Source organism: Melanerpes formicivorus, unplaced genomic scaffold (assembly GCF_026170545.1).
Source record: "Melanerpes formicivorus ecotype bairdi unplaced genomic scaffold, bMelFor1.0.p_v2 SCAF_26, whole genome shotgun sequence".
NCBI classification, from domain to species: domain Eukaryota; kingdom Metazoa; phylum Chordata; class Aves; order Piciformes; family Picidae; genus Melanerpes; species Melanerpes formicivorus.
Window position 1 is genome coordinate 4925615 of NW_027142378.1, and position 16316 is coordinate 4941930.

General features: G+C 48.3%; 1 protein-coding gene across 4 annotated transcripts in view; it reads right to left on the reverse strand.

The window, feature by feature from the left end:
• Nucleotides 1-16316, reverse strand: part of GTF2A1L (general transcription factor IIA subunit 1 like) — a 46142-nt gene that overhangs the window by 23438 nt on the left and 6388 nt on the right. The gene's annotated exons all lie outside the window — the stretch shown is intronic.

Sequence of the window (16316 nt, forward strand, 5' to 3'; positions counted from 1 at the left end):
TAGCAACTGTTCCTCAGCCCCATTCTCCTCCCAGAATTACAGTTAAGACTACTTATGGTCTTCTGAAGAGTCAAAGCCAGCATGTTTACTCACTGTCACCTGCTGGAGCAGAAGAGTCTTAAACACTGAGCATATTTCTTCAGCAGGTCATAGTCAAGGAAATCAGACCATGCAGAAGAAGAGGGAAAACAGGTTATTTGTGCTTTGGCAGAATAGGAAGTTAGGATTGATGGGAGGAAAAAAGAGTCAGACAACGCAAACTTACTTTCATTAAACTGCAGCTTGCAGTTTAACCTATTCTGACAGCAAGGCATGCAAACATCAGTCTGAGATTGAGCAGGGTAATTATTCAGCCTTAGGTTGCACTAATTGTCAGGTTTAAGCTGAGAGCCATGCATTAAGCAGAGTAACTTCCTTTCAGTGTAGCAATATTTCTGTGGAATTAATTCCCTGTGATCCTGATCCAGCTCTGATGAAAGTTAATGGTGAGTCGTGCAGGCCTCAGAAGGAAATCCAAGAGTCTGCACCGTAGATAAAGCTGCAGCTTGACCTTTTTATGTTGACAAGTTCAGTAAGGATGGATGATCATTTGCACCATACCAGATATAATACAGACTCACTATCAGGAAAGATAACTTGCAATGGGGCTGTTCATCACTTAAGCCATTCTGAACAGTAGCTCATGTCTTGAGGGGTCAGTGTTATGTGGGCTTCTTAAACACATCTTGAGATAGAGAAGACACCTGACGGAAGAAAAGCAGCTGCTGCTTCTGCAGGATGCATAATGCCACCAAATGCCCAGGAGATCAGTGTTGCAAATGGGAATCCTGAGGTGAAAGGATCCCAGACTGGCCTGACTGTCCCTGATGCTGAAAACCAGGGGCCAGATGGACAAGACAGGCTTTGGACAATGACCACTGCTAACAGTCTTACTGAATTAACTGCAGCCATGCCAGTCAAAACAAACGTTGGTGCAGGTATCTGCAACAGAGATTTACACAGATTCACAGATTGCATTGGGTTGGAAGGGACCCCCCAAAGGTCATCTTGTGCAACCTCCCTGCACTCAGCAGGGACATCTCCAACTAGATCAGGCTGTCCAGGGTCACATCAAGGTTGATCTTGAATGTCGCCAGGGATGGGGCCTCAACCACATCCCTCGGAACCTGTTCCAGCATTTCACCACTCTCATTGTGCAGAACTTCCTCCTGATGTCCAACTTAAATCTCCCCTGCTCCGGTTAAAAACCTTTGCCCCTTGTCCTATCCCCACAGGCCCTTCTAAACAGTCCCTCCCCAGCCTTCCTGTAGGTCCCCTTCAGATACTGAAATGCAGCTCTAAAGTCTCCCTGGAGCCTTCTCCTCTCCAGGCTGAACAGCCCCAATTGTTTCAGCCTGTCTTGATAGGAGAGGTGCTCCAGCCCTGACTGTCTTGGTGGGAAGATCAGCTCCATGTCTCTCTTTTGTTGGGAGCCCCAGAGGTGGAGACAACACTCCAGGTACTCCTCTACCTTAGCAAGCAAACAGGTTAATAGATGTTGTAATTTAAGTACAACCATGGACTTCAGTGAACTGCGGAGCTCTGCAGTGATGGTAAGTATAAGCACATTGCCCCTGCACACACTGCACCCCTTAGCTCAGCTGAGAAAAATATCAAATTTAAACCTGAATACAATCATAGAATTGTCAGGCTTGGAAAGGACCTCAAGGATCATCCAGTTCCAACCCCCCTGCTATGGCAGGGACACCTCACACTAGATCAGGTTGCTCACAGCCACATCCAGCCTGGACTTAAAACCTCCAGGGATGAGGCTTCCACCACCTCCCTGGGCAACCTGTTCCAGTGCCTCATCACCCTTATGGGGAAGAATTTCCTAACATCCAATCTGAATCTACCCACTTCTATTTTTGTTCCATTCCCAATAATAAACCAAACCAAACATGACTTGAAGATACCTAATGGCTTCTCAAGTCAAAACACCGCTGGAGGATGCAGCAGATGAGGAGTATTTGGATCACTGCTGCATTCCAATGCTTGCTTAGATTTTTAATAATGCACTCTGCTAATGAAAAGGGATATCTAGAGAAGCCAAAGTACCATAATAGTCTATCTGGGGCCTTGGCAGTGCAATACCCATAAAAAAAAACCAGCCCACCCTCAGGACTTACTCTAGAATCTATTACCCATTTCATTCTCAAGCTGCCAAATGGGGGGAAATGTTTATTGTGATAAACTAGGTTCATCTGCTGGGCTGCCATTTCCTCAGCCTGGCAATTTTCTCAGTGCATATCCCACATATTTCTGCTTTTGGGGGAGTAACATTTATCTGTATATTGCATAGTGTTCATCTAAACTGTTACTAGCTGTGACACAATATAAAGTGAGACTTAGTGCACTGCTGTATTTTTTGCTCTCCACTAATTTCAGTTTGAAGTAAAAAATAATTTTAAGGAAACTGCAAGAAGGGGGGAAAAAAGAGAGAGAAGGAACAATAAAGGGGGACTGGGGGTTAGGAAGAAGAAAACCCCAGAAGGTTAGTTTGTTTATTTATTTATTTATCAGGTTGTTGGTTTTGGTTTTTTTCCCCAGACCTGGAATTGCAGCCTGAAAAGAAAAATGAGAAAAGGAATAATGGCTGAGGAGAAACATTCAAACCTTCCACTAGGTGCCAATAGCTCGTTGAGAACACAGCTAACACATTGATAAGGGATTAGCAACTCAGACAGCCACTGCATTGTCAGCAAATTTGCTGATGAGACAAAACTGGGAGCAGTGACACACCAGAAGGTTGTGCTGCCATTCAGCCAGACTGAGGCTGGAGAGCTGGGCAGGCAGAAACTGAATGAAATTCAATGAGGGCAAGCAGAGAGTCTTGCACCTGGGAAAGAACAATGCCATGGACCAGGATACATTGGGGACTGATCTGTTGGAGAGCAGTGAAGGGGCAAAGGACCTGGGGGTCCTGGCAGATGGAAGGTTGACCATGAGGCAGCAAATGTGCTCCCGTGGCCAAGAAGGCAAATGCCATTCTGTGGTGAGAAGGCTGAGGGAGGTTCTCCTGCCCCTCTACTCTGCCCTGGTGAGGCCACATCTGGAATATTGTGTGCAGTTCTGGGCCCCTCAGTTCAAGAAGGACCTCAGGGAACAGAGGAGAAGCCTGGAGAAGAGAAGGCTCCAGGAAGACCTTAGAGCTCCATCTCAGCATCTGAAGGGGACCTACAGAAAGGCTGGGGAGGGACTGTTCAGAAGGGCTTGTGGTGATAGGGTGGGGGGCAGTGGTTTGAAACTGAAGCAGGGGAGATTCAGGCTGGACATCATGAGGAAGTTCTGCACACTGAGAATGGTGAAATACTGGAACAGGTTGGTCAGTGATGTGGTGGAGGCCAGGTCCCTGGAGACATTCAAGACCAGCCTTGATGTGTCCCTGGGCAGCCTGCTCTAGTTGGAGGTGTCCCTGCTGAGGGCAGGGGAACTGGACAAGATGAGGGTCTCTTCCAACCCAATGCAATCTGTGAGGCTGTAAAGGAGGGCAAGATGGTATCTGTAAAGCATGCCTTGAGAAAGAATCCTGCAGTCCTGCGGTGGAGAAGCCACATTGCTCTAGTGCAGCAATGCTGGATTTCAGCAGAAGAGGGCATTCATGACCTAGAAACTGAGAGTGCTGAGGGCTCTCTCTTTCTAGAGGGAAGGTACTTTAAAATGGTAACTTTAATTTCTTGTTCTTAAAAAAACGATTAATAAATGTCCTCCAGCCAAAAATAAATTTTCTCCAGACATCATGTACCAAGAGGAGTCTAAATAAGTACAAATTAATACCTGTCCAGTAAAGGAATGTTTGAGATGCCCTTTAAGGAGCAATAGCCCCAAATGCTGAGAAACCTCCTGAAAAATCAGCAGGGTTTGAACATCAGGCTAATCTTTTCAGTGCCTTGACTTCTAAAATTCCTGTGAGCTGTTAAGGAGACTCCAACAGGGAGAGATGGACTGGAAGCTGAACCAAAACTGATGAAACGTGGATGCTGCTCCCAACTGCCATTTGTTAGCTTGAGCAAGATACTCGGTGTGTTTAGAAGGGCTTGTAGTGATAGGATGAGGGGTTTGAAATCAGGAGGAGGTTCTGCACAATGAGAGTGGTGAAATACTGGAACAGGCTGCCCAGGGATGTGGTTGAGGCCTTGTTCCTGGAGACATTCAAGATCAGACTTGATGTGACCCTGGGCAGCTTGATCTGTTTGGAGATGTCCCTTGGGATTGGACAAGACAACCTTTGAGGGTCCTTTGCAACCCAATGCAATCTGTGAATCTCTGAATATCCCATAATGGTGCCTTCTGTCCTCCTCTACTGCATTATGTAGTGGCCAGCCCTATCTCAATCTTATCCATCAAGTCTAATAGTTATTTTTTTACCAATTTCAACCTCTAGTTAGAAAACAACAATAACAAAAAGCCCCAAACCAGCTCGAGCTAGCAAGTAGCCTGGCACTGCAGGTGTGAACTGCAGCAACAGCATGAATAAAAGCTTTGAGGCAGAATCAAAACATTCCCAGACCAAACATATTTCAAAACCACTTCTCCCAAAAATAGCTCCACTGAGCAAAACCAATGCTGCCTTTGCACTTGTGTTTTTCTGCATCATCTTGGATTAGACAAGGCATTAGTTTTCACTTGTTCTTTGGCTAAAAGTCTCTATCACAAGTACATGAAGATATGTTCAGAACACCAAGTAAATACTGTATAGGGGAGTGGGGTGGAAGAAAACACTGAAAACATCCTGAAAATACCTTGGCAATTGTACAAGGCTTTCTGAACCACGTGTTTCTGGGGCTGCAGATCACCCTGTGTCCAGAGACTTGACTTCTGTTCCTGAACCACAAGTATAAGATAACTGCTGCTATGGGTCTGTAAGAGTCCATGAAGATGCTCAGAGGGCTGGTGCACTTCCCTTACAGGAACAGGCTGGGAGAGTTTGGGCTATTCAGCAAAGAGTAAAAAAGAAAGCCTCAGGGAGACCTTATGGTGACTTTCCAGTACTTGAAAGGGGGCCTGCAAGGAAGCTGGGGAGAAACTTTTAACAAGGGCTTGTAATGATACGGCTAGAGGGAATGGATTGAAGCTTGAGGAGGGCAGATTCAGACTGGAGATTAGAAGGAAATTCTTTCCAGTGAGGGTGCTGAGACACTGGAACATTCCTGGAGGTGTTAAAGGTCAGGCTGGATGAGGCCTTGAGCAACCAGGTCTAGTGGAAGGTGTCCCTGCCCATGGCAGGGGTGTTGGAACCAGGTGGTCTTTAAGGTCCCTTCCAACCCAAACCATTCTATGAATTGCGAACGACAAACTGGACAGTAGCAAACACACACCAGTCAGATGGCATTTCCTGGCTGGATCTGAGTGCCAGTTTGTAAGACAGGCTGTGTGGATGAGAGGAATCTTGCAAAAGAAAAACAAAACCCCAAACCCACACCAAAACACAGCCTCAGTTACTTTTGTTTGCTTGTTTACAGTGCAAGGTCAATCTGCTAGCAAGAGAGCAGAGCTCTATTTTATCTTTAATGCACAGCTGTTATTATGGTACAAGCTTGTTCTATCTATAATCTTTTGATACTTGGGCATAAAGTGGCCCCTTACTGCTTTTTTTGTTTGTTTGCTTGCTTGCTTCAGCTCACTCTACAATTATTGCAGTGTAAATCTTGATTTACCCAAGATTTACCAGATCCTTACAGCTTCCAGCTGAGAGAGCAGCCTTACAAACATAAGGACTGCATTCTTCAGATACATGGCTCCTCCTAAGCAGTCTTCTACTAAGGGGCAGCCCTCAGGGAGCATCCCAGCTCTTGAGAGGCATAGGTTGGCATCAATCATGGCCTCAAGTTGCAACAGGGAAGGTTTGGGTTGGAAATAAGAAGAAACTTCTTCCCTGGAACTGTTCTCAAACGCTGGAACAGGCTGCCCAGGGAGGTGGTTGAATCCCCATCCCTGGAGGTGTTTCAAAGAGGCAGAGATGTGGTGCTGAGGGGCATGGTTTAGCCCCAGCCTTGGTAGAGCTAGAGGGAAGTTGGACTCAGTGATCTTAAAGGTCATTTCCAACCAAAAGGAGTCTATGATTCTATGATTGCTTGCTAAATCCAGAGTGTTAGGGAAGAATCTCAGTTCTCCCTTCAAAATATATTTCTTACTCTCATAGGAAAATAAAAAACTGGAAGGCCCCCAGCTTAGCTAAGGCAGAGATGCTGCTCTGTGTCCAACAACCACCCTTTCCACAGCTGTTACTGCAGTGTTTTATTTCAAGTACCAGAGCTGTCTTGTGTAACATCATTTATTTCAGTGCATCTAGGCAGGAAGATAAAGGCACAGCTCAGAGTGCTGCTCAAACAAGATACATCCCAGCTGCCAGGATAAAGGGCCACTGGGACTCCCTTTCTAGCTTGGTTTGTTATGAGGAAAATAACAAACCTCATTTCTTCCCAACAGAAGTGTTCATGAAGTAACTGTCATGCTATAAGGCAGAGTCATGAAAGACTGCCCAGATAATGCAGCACAATCTGAATTACTTCAATCCAACCCTAGATCCTAAGGCTCACTTGCTTTACAAATTCACAGGTTGCATTGGGTTGGAAAGGACCCTCAGAGGTCATCTTGTTCAACAGAAACTGTAGGAAGAGGTGATACAATGCAGGGCAGATCCGTAAGAGGCACTGGTAGGGAACACTGCATCCTGAGTTTTGGGACTGAAGCGGCTCTAAATATGTCCCATACAGCAATACCTTTAAGGTGAGTGGGGAGAAGGAGGTGCCCAGCAATGGCCATCACCAAAGCTAGCAGAGGGGGAGGGAAACCAAACTGAACAGGGCAGGCTGGAGAGATTGATGGAAAAACTTCACCCTCACAGACTTTGCAAGCCACCTGCAGCATCATGACATCTCCAGGTCCTTCTCAACACCTCTCTCAAGCTACTCCTTGCACAAATAGAGGCTGGGTGAGGAGTGGCTTGAGAGCAGTCTGGAGGAGAAGGACTTGGGGGCGTCAGCTGGAATTCTCCTGGGCAGGTATCCGGTGATATATGTTGGATGACAGCTAGCCACTCGTCATTCTTTGCTGGAGGCACTTGCCTGCAGGACCTCTTTGGACGCTGTCATCAAACAAATCCCTCAAACAGACATGACCATGAGACCATGAGAGTGGTGAAACCCTGGAATGGGTTGTCCAGGGAGGTGGTCGAGGCCCCGTCCCTGGGGGTGTTTAAGAGCAGGCTGGATGAGGCTCTGTCCAGCCTGATCTAGTGTGGGGTGTCCCTGCCCATGGCAGGGGGGTTGGAACTAGATGATCCTTGTGGTCCCTTCCAACCCTGAATGAAACTATGAAACTATGAAACTATGAAACATGCTCAGACAGTCCCTTTTAAAGCTAGAACCCTTCCCACAGCAGGAGCAGCCCAGCCTCAGCCTCTCAGAACACACCTCTGGCTGCCCAAGCCCCAGCTCCAGCTGGAGTCCATTGGAAACACAGGGCACAGACAAATCCCCACAGCACATCGCAGATAAAGCAGAGCACCAGTCGCAGATACAGCGTCTCACATTTGATGCACTTTGCATAATTTACGAACTCGCACATTTTCCCCAGAGCACGAACACGGCCCACAGGAAACCTCAGGCCGGTGACTCCCGGCATTCCCCAGGGACACACAGGGCCAACAGGCAGACCCTCGTCCCAGGAGCACACCTCCCGGCATTCCCCAGGGACACACAGGGCCAACAGGCAGACCCTCGTCCCAGGAGCACACCTCCCGGCATTCCCCAGGGACACACAGGGCCAACAGGCAGACCCTCGTCCCAGGAGCACACCTCCCGGCATTCCCCGGGAACACACACGGCCGCCAGGCAGTCCCTTGCCCCAGGAGCACACCTCCCGACGTGCCCCGGGAACACACACGGCCGGCAGGCAGTCCCTTGCCCCAGGAGCACACCTCCCGGCATTCCCCGGGAACACACAGGGCCGCCAGGCAGTCCCTTGTCCCAGGAGCACACCTCCCGACGTGCCCCGGGAACACACACGGCCGACAGACAGTCCCTCGTCCCAGGAGCACACCTCCCGGCATTCCCCGGGAACACACAGGGTCGGCAGGCAGTCCCTTGCCCCAGCAGCACACCTCCCGACGTGCCCCGGGAATAAAGATGGTCGACAGGAAGGTCTGTGCCTCAGGACTGCAACTCCCGGCATGCCCCGGGAACACCACAGTATAAATCTGGCAGAGAGGAAATGCCCTAACACGGGACTACGGATCCGGCATATCTCGGGCAGGGACCGTGGGCGTTGGGACGCTTTCTATCTCCGGTCTACAGCTCCTGGCATGCTCAGCTCCGCCCGCTCCCGTAGTCGATTCCGGTTGCACCCACCCCGGCTGCCTATCCTGAACCCCGGGTCCGCCTGGACGTGGGACGGTCGCGGGGTTTCCCCCACGGAAGGCGGCAAAAAGTGCGGCGACGGCACCCAGCAGGCACTGCAGTGTGGCTTGCCTTTACCGGCGCCTAGCGGCGAGCAGCACCCGAACGGCACCGCTCCTGCGCCGCTCGGTAACCGCCATAGCTGGACATGGCCGTACGCTGGAGGACTGAGCACTGACGGTGCTGCGATACGGGCACACGCAGCTCCCGAGCCATACTGAGCTGCAGATTTTTATATAATAGAATTACTAGAGTTGGAAAAGACCTTTAAGATCATCGAGTCCAAGCGTAACTCAGCTACCATGACCACTACACTGTATCCTGAAACACCACATCCACAGCTTCTTGAACACTTCCAGGGATGGTGACTCCATCACCTCCGTGGGCAGCCTGTTCCAATGCCTCACCACTCTTGCAGGGAAGAAATTTTTCCTGATACCCAACCTAAACCTCCCCTGGCAAAACTTAAGCCCATTCCTTTCATCCTACTGCTAGTTACTTGGGAGAAGAGCACTCCAACCTGCTTTCAGGTAGTTGTAGAAAGAAATGAGATGTCCCTCAGCCTTCTCTTCTCCAGACTAAACAACCCCAGCTCCCTCAGCTCTCCTCATACACCATGGCCTCCAAACTAAGTTAAAACAATTAAATGGTTTAATGGTTCAAAGTGACAGAAGGAACAGGTTGGATTGCCAGTGACATGGGCACTGCTGGTAGGTGATATTGCAGAGTCACAGACTGCATTGGGTTGGAAGAGACCCTCAAAGGTCATCTTGTCCAACCCACCCTGAACTCAGCAGGGACACCTCCAACAAGAGTAGGATGCACAGGGCCACATCAAGGCTGCTCTTGAATGTCTTCAGGGATGGGACCTCAACCACATTCCTAGGCAACCTTTCCCAGTACTTCACCACATTCAAGTGGAAGTTTTCCAAAAGCGTGAAATTTTGAGTCCTGCCACACGAGTCAGAACCAAGTTAGAGCTCACAAAGCCAGCTGAGGATGAGGTCTGCAGAAATAAATGCTGTGCAGCCTGACACTCCTGCACTGCCTTGCAGGTTCTGAAGAATCAGAAGAGGGCAGAGTAGGAAAAGCATTGAGCCTGTTTTCTCCTATGTCGTTGCTTTGTATGATTTCTGAGAGACCTTGCTCCCCCTAGTAGAAACTGCAAGTAACTCTGCAGCTAACTTGCATTTAAGCAGAGTGGGAACAAAGCATAGCCAGCAGGTCGACAGACGTGATTCTCCCCCTCTGCTCTGCTCTGGTGAGACCCCACCTGGAGTACTGTGTCCAGTTCTGGAGCCTCTATTGCAGGAAGGATCTGGAAGTGCTGGAACGTCTCCAGAGAAGGGCCACAAGGATGATCAGAGGGCTGGAGCTCCTCTCCTATGAGGACAGACTGAGAAAGTTGGGGCTGTTCAGTCTGGAGAGGAGGCGGCTCTGAGGAGATTTAATTGTGGCCTTCCAGTATCTGAAGGCAGCTACAAGAAAGCTGGGGAGGGACCTTTTAGGGTGTCAGGGAGTGATAGGACTGGGGGGAATAGAGCAAAACTAGAAATGGGTAGATTCAGATTGGATGTTAGGAAGAAGTTCTTGACCATGAGGGTGGTGAGACACTGGCATAGGTTGCCCAGGGAGGTGGTGGAAGCCTCATCCCTGGAGGTTTTGAAGGTTTTGAAGGCCAGGCTGGATGTGGCTGTGAGCAACTGGATCTAGTGTGAGGGGTCCCTGTCCATGGCAGGGAAGTTGGAACTAGATGATCCTTGAGGTCCCTTCCAATCCTACCAATTCTATGTAAAAAGTATGAGAGCAAGCATGGAACACTCATCCAACTACTTAACTTATGATTTAGTAGGAAGCTGCATCTGTTTATGAAAGAATCTGAGCCTTCCTTCAAAACTGTTGTAAGCCAAACAAGATCACTGGAGCTCAAGGTAGGTGTTCAGGATGATTCTTAAAGCTACTCTTGATGTGCCAACAGAAAGTAAGTAGCACTAAAATACCAGCAGCATTAACAGGATTATTCCAACAGGAACATCTTGCCCCTTCATCATGCCAGAAAAGACATTTCCTCTCTGTAAGTCCCTACCAAATACAGCCATTCTGATATTCTGGGAAGTTACAATGTGAGCTATTTTTGTTCCCCAAATATTGTGCTAACAGTCTTCCAGAGTGTTATGTGTGGGTTTCAAGAGGCATGAAAACTGTTTTGACTTTAATAAGGGAAATGAATAATCTGATTTCTGTCCCTGTTTGGTTCAGGTGGGCAAGCAGAATGAAAGGGACATCTCTGTGCTCCCATCTTAGGCTCCTCCAGGCTAGAAATCTTTTTGGAAGCATCTGGGTGTTGATTCACAGATTGCATTGGGTTATAAGAGACCCTCGTCCAACCTCTCTGCAGTCACCAGGGACTCCTCCAACTAGATCAGGCTGCCCAGGGCCACATCAAGTCTGATCTTGAATGACTGCAGGGACAGGGCCTCAACCACATCCCTGGGCAACCTGTTCCAGTGTTTCACCACTCTCACTGTGCAGAACTTCCTCCTGATGCCCAACCTAAATCTCCCCGGCTCCAGCTTAAACAGATGACGGGAGAGTGAACCTGCACTGCTGGTTCCTGGCACTGCTGTGCCTGAAGGCAAGCCCTTTGCTCTGTGCACAGCTACACAGCATGTTGACATTACTGTGCTGTGCTTGCACTGAGGCTTTCCAAGCACTGCTTTAGGCATCAGGCTTCAAGAGTATGACAGAGGAAAGAATGCCATTAGCCCTACTTTACAGATAGGAGTTGAATGATGCACTCAGAGACAAATGAAGGGCTGAACCTGGATGTCTGGACCATCTCCTCATTAGTCACTCTTTCTGGAGCCTTGTATTAAGTGCTGACATCTCCCTCTTAGCTGCAGTCAGACACAGATACGTGTCAGTTGGGATGTTCTCCCTCCAGGTACGCAGACACAGATGTAGATACTAGAGGTCAGATTATGCAGTCCTTCTCAACTCAGGAATTGGATCAATAGCCACAGCAAAGCAGAAAAAGGGTCAGTTAGCATCCAAAGGTGAGCAACCTGCTGTAGTGTGAGGTGTCCCTGCCCACGGCAGGAGGGTTGGAACTGGCTGATCCTTGAGGTCACTTCCAACCCTAACAATTCTATGGTTCTATGATTCTGCTTTCCCTCCAGACTGACTGCTAGAAATCAGTTGTTGAGACTATCTGCAAACCACCTTTATGCAAGAGGCTGGAGCTTATGAGTTTGTCCACTGGCCACACTGGCACTCAGGAAAACCCTGCAGCTTGCCCTGTTTCACTCTCACACCTTGATATGTTTTGGAACAACAAGGCAAAATGTCAGCAAGCCAGAACAAGGTCTGGTTCAGAGGGGAGTGAAAAAACAGTGTCCTGGGGACGATTCCAGGCTGGGGCAAGGTGGCTCACTGCTCTCCAGCTGTGTGTGACACATGGCAATCCAGTGCCAAAAGCTGTGGGTGAAGGCTGAGTTTGGCAGCACATTTTATCATTAGCCAGCAGAGTAAGCTAGGAAGACCAGTGTTAGTTCCAGTAAAGAGTTCAGAAATAGCCCTTTTTCTCCTGTTTCTCTGGCTCCAGCCTGCCTTCCTGTGAGGAACGACTGCACAAACTGTCCCAGATAACCCTTCTGTCCCTTGTAAAGGCTCTTTAGGGTGGCTAAATGCAGGCAAGGGACCTGTTTCTCTTTGCCTAGCTTCAAAATTAATTTGCCATGTTTACCCAGGGGTTAATGGCTTCACTAGCTGTCACCTGTAAAGTGAATCCTGGCTGGAAGAAGCTACAAAGAACTGAGCCTTTCCACTGTCCCTGTACAGGATTGATTGGGGTAAGTGTAACCCATCGGGTGGCAAGAGGGCAAAGCACTCACCAAATCATGCAAGCAAATGGCCAGAAACAACTGATCCATCTGGCCCAGAGATAAAGAAGAATTAAAGACTTAGGAATGTTTAACCAAGTCTCTCAGCTCTGGAAGAGAAATACCTTCTTCATGAGGTACTCAGTTGCTAATCATCCAAAATGCCTTTGCTCCATACCCCTATGAAGCACTGTTGGGCAACAGAATCTGAACAGGCCAGCATGGAAATGTGAGTGTTTTACTACATTAATTGCTAATGCTAGTGCCTGTCATAGATTCATAGATTCATAGACTCATAGAATGGTTTAGGTTGGAAAGGACCTTAACCATCATCTAGTTCCAACCCCTCCGCCATGGGCATTGACACCTCCCACCAGCCCAGGTTGCTCAAGGCCTCATCCAACCTGGCTTTGAATACCTTCAGGCAGGAGGCATCCACAACCTCCCTGGGCAACCTGTCCCAGTGTTTCACTACCCTCACTGTAAAGAATTTCTTCCTAATCTCCAGTCTAAATCTGCCCTCCTCAAGCTTCAGTCCACTCCCTCTCATCCTACCCTTTGTACACTTTGTAAAAGGTCCCTTCTCAGCTTTCTTGTAGGTCCCCTTCAGGTACTGGTAGGCCACTCTAAGGTCTCCCTGGAGCCTTCTTTTCTCCAGGTTCAACAGCTCCAACTCTCTCAGCCTGTCCCCACAGAGAAGGTTCTCCAGCCCTCTGATTATCTTCATGGCCTGGCTCTGGACCCACTCCAGCAGCTCCATTTCCCTCTTACGTTGGGGACACCAGAACTGGACATAATATCCAGGTGGGATCTCAGGAGAGCATAGAACCAACCCCTGTCCTTGCCCTACACTGTCCCACACACTATCCAAAGACCAAGACTGGTATAATTTTCTTCTATTTAGTGCTTCTATCTGCAGCCTCTCCACCTGGCACTGTCCTTCTCTCAAGGTATTCCACCCCCATGGGCTTGTCTCCAATTTTCCAAAGCACCCAGTACTCACTTGGCAGCCATATGGCACTGTTTGAAGGGAGCCCCAGCCTAGTGTGGTGTGTTGGCATAGCTGTGCTATGCTGCACTACTTTTACTGGCAGTCCTTTGTCAGTGATGAACACATTGGTAGCTTGGGCTTGTTGTGGCTTGCTCCCACCTCATCTAGAGACTGGAACATCTCTCTCATAAGGAATGACTGAGAGACCTAGGGCTGTTTAGTCTGGACAAGAGAAGGCTGAGAGGGACCTTCTGAATATCTAGAAATATCTGCAGGGTGGCTGTCGGGAGGATGGAGCCAGGCTCTTGTCAGTGACACCCAGTGATAGGATGAAGGGCAATGGATGCAAACTCAATCACAGGAAATGCTATCTCAACAGGAGAAAATTGTTTTTTACTGTGCAGGTGACAGAGCACTGGAGCAAGCTGCCCAGAGAGGTTGCAGAGTCTCCTTCTCTAGAGATCTTCAAAACCTGTCTGGATGTGTTCCTGTGTGACCAGCTCTAGGTGATCCTGTTTTGCAGGGGGGTGGACTCAATGAGATCTGGAGGTCCTTTCCAACCCTTAGCATTCTGTGCTTCTGTGATTCTCTGTTATCCAGCCTGCTGAGCATGTGTGTGGGTGTGGCAGGGGCCAATCCTGGAGAAAGATAAGGCTGTGATTTGTCTCACACCCCTAAGAAGAGGAATCTAGGAGACTATTGCTTTAAATGGCAGAAGAGCAGACTAGCTACCTTTTAGCCAAATTCTTAGAGAGAACTCCAGCACTGGTGAGCCTGTACCCTCCTCCTGTTCAGTGCTATATAGTCAATGCACTGGAGCTATACAGCAGGAGCCACAGATACCCTGGTCCAGAGCCACGGCAGTCTGTTCAGCATAGATAACAGGAGGAGACAAGAAATGCCTGAGCTTTGCTACCAATGCCTGCCCTCTTAGGCCTCTGTTGCTCTCTTCCTTGCAGACCCAGAGAGATAACAAATCACCTCTGTGGCTTGATACCCTTCACCCTTCTTTCCCCAAAGTGGCCCCTGTCTGTGTGCCACAGGAGGGGTGAGCAGTATGAGCAGGGGCCTGCAAGAGGTACCTGTGAAGGTAGCTTTCTTAGCAACCTAGGGGGCAAAGGGAAGGTTTCTGAGTTGTCTTCTCCTTACTATGTTTCAGTTAAGAGACAAGGCTGACCTTCAGTAGTCCTCTCCATAGCACCTGACAGCTCCTCTGCCCAGCTCTTCCCAGCCAGAGGCTCTGGGCCCTCCAGCAGCCTTGCTGGCATTCCCTGCCCTCTTCAGCTGTGTGGAGCAAGACTGCTCAGTGAGAGCCCCAGAAGGAAAATGAGATGGAAATGATCATATAGCTGTCCCACTCCTCTTACTGTGTCTTCCTCTTGGACAGAAAACTTTTGTCTCAAGAACTGCCTTCTGACAGCACTAAATCACTACTTAAAAAAAAAGTACTCACTGACCAACTGAAATGGAACCTGGTCTCTGACCCTTTGTAGGGAGGGGAGAGACAAAGAAAGGACAAGTGTGGAGAATGCCTGACTCCTTTGGGATGAAAATACAGAGTTCAAGAATTAGAGCACTCCTAAGCATTACAAAAATAGCTCATCATTTGAATCCTATGATGCTACAGGACATGCATCTACCACACAGTGAGTCAGAAAGATCTTGTTTCTTTACAGGGCTGTTGCTGTCATTCTTGGCCATAAAGCCATGTAAATAACATATGGTACAACAAATGGCATCCCTGAAATCTGCCAAAGGTTTGCAATGCCTACAGGTTAACTACTCAAACCAAGCCACCTGTCCAGTGACTTGTACTTGAGCTGTTCCACTTCATCATCCCTATGCTATTATAGTATGTTGCTGCAGCACCATAAATCTACGTAGTCAGATAGGACATTACCCTCTGAAGAAATTACTCTGTAAAGAAATGTGTGAATGTAAGGCAAAACCCCTCAAGAGAGAGCTTAGCTGGGCCTCAGGAGTTGCTTGGAGAAGGAGGACTGAGGGGAAACCTTTCCAGAGCAGCTTTTTCTTTGAGGTTAGCTGTGTGAACACAGGAAAAAGATGGTGACATATATTTTATTGTGGTTAGAGAAACAGCTTGGGCTTGTCCTATACAACAGGAGTTATGAGTGTTCTATGAATAGCTGAACACTTGTCAACCTAATGACACGACCAATAGCTGCCTAACTGAGACACCATTAACCCTTTATTTCTGCAGATTAGTTGTCTGCCTACTAATTTCCTGCTGCAATGGAGCCCTTCTTACTGCAGGACTCAAAGATCCTGCCAGGCTCTGGGTCTCTAACTTTATTTGGTTTGTAGAAGTTTAGCCACTCTGGCCCGTTCTTCTGTGTGTTCCTCTCTGGGAACTTGGCCCACTTGGCTTGAAAGAAGCCAGCTTTCATTGGGTTCTTCAAAGCAGACAGCATCAGAACTGGCAGAGCTTTTCTTGGGTGTTCCTTGGCACCCAGTAAGTGGCGGGCTGCTAGGTGGTGAGCAAACAAACTCCTCTCGGAAAACAGCAAACAGGAGGAGGAAAGCCACCCAACCCAGAGGCTGACAGTGACCCTGCTGTCAGAGATCCTTGGACTCGCTCTCACCAATGTCCTTCTTGCCACTTCAACCCCAGCCCCACAGCAGAGCTGTTTATACACCTTATGAAACTGCATCATTGTGTAAGTATCAATAGGCAACGTGGGGTGAAGATATGATAGCATGGCTAAAGTGTCTGCTGTGGAGTCAGGACTTCCAGCTGCTACAGCAAGCTTCCCCACTGACCTTGCTTAAGTTACCAACCAAGTTGCAAACTCAGGGTATCTTGAAAATTAAATAATCTCCAGCAAACCATTTTAACATCACTAGAGAGAAGGCTCTGGAGAATTCTGAACCCTTGTTAGTTCTAATTTAAAAGTATCATAGTTTCCTTTGCATTTATACATCTATAATGAGGATAGGTATATCATTATAGTACTTAGAGCTGTATTGTGATTTACATTATAATAA